At 53.0% G+C, this 766-nt stretch overlaps 1 pseudogene; it reads right to left on the bottom strand.

The window, feature by feature from the left end:
• Positions 1–109: 109 nt before the first annotated feature.
• Positions 110–760, bottom strand: LOC109509028 (pre-mRNA-splicing factor 38A pseudogene; annotated as a pseudogene).
• Positions 761–766: the final 6 nt, after the last annotated feature.

Here is a 766-nt window from a genome sequence, read left to right as displayed (position 1 = left end):
GGAAGGTGATATTCATTTGCACGTTTTGTGCATCTGCTGCGTGTTTTCTGCGCATGCGTTTCTTGATTAACGTAACACTGTGCCTCGTATGCCTGTGCGTGTACTATACCCTGTGCACTCGGCACAGGGTATAGTACAGTATGTTGGAAAGTGGCAAGTTACTATTTTGCATTTGGAAAGATCCGAATTGGCGTGCAAATGCAAACCAAGCGCTGACGGCCAAACAATGCGGAGCAGAAGAGCAAAATGTTAATGCAAGTAAATACCTGTAATCGTTGTAGAGCGGCTCCAGGTACTTGTAGCAGTCGACCGCGGTGCCGGTGAGGCGCATGTACATGGCGCCGAGCAATCGCACGTACTTGAAGTCCTCGTTCTTGATGAACTCAACGATGATGTCCTTCTCGGGCTGAATCTGCAACAGCTTGAGCGCGAGGCACAAGAACGGCGTGGGCTTGATGTTGCCCCCGAACACGCCGCCAACGTACTTGAGCTCCATGGCCTTGTCGACCACCAGCTCGGCGGTTAGCCCGAAGCATTCCTCCTTCCAGTACTTGCACTCGTAAATGCGAGTTCGGATGATCTTCTCCACCAAGTACTGCGGGTTCGTCCCGTGGATGCTGTTGGCGTCTTTCACTGTCCTGTTCGCCATTTTGACGCTGGGGCAAACGTCCGCCTTCGTCTGCTTCGCGACTTCCGCTTCCGCTCGACTGGCGCTCGGTGTATCGGCCAACCAATTCCAAAACTAAGACACACAACGCGCAGCCAC

The sequence above is a fragment of the Hippocampus comes genome, unplaced genomic scaffold, assembly GCF_001891065.2.
Source record: "Hippocampus comes isolate QL1 unplaced genomic scaffold, H_comes_QL1_v1.1 C16734946, whole genome shotgun sequence".
In the NCBI taxonomy this organism is placed as follows: Eukaryota; Metazoa; Chordata; class Actinopteri; order Syngnathiformes; family Syngnathidae; genus Hippocampus; species Hippocampus comes.
Note: the sequence above shows the minus strand (reverse complement) of the source record. Positions and strands in the feature narration are given on the sequence as shown.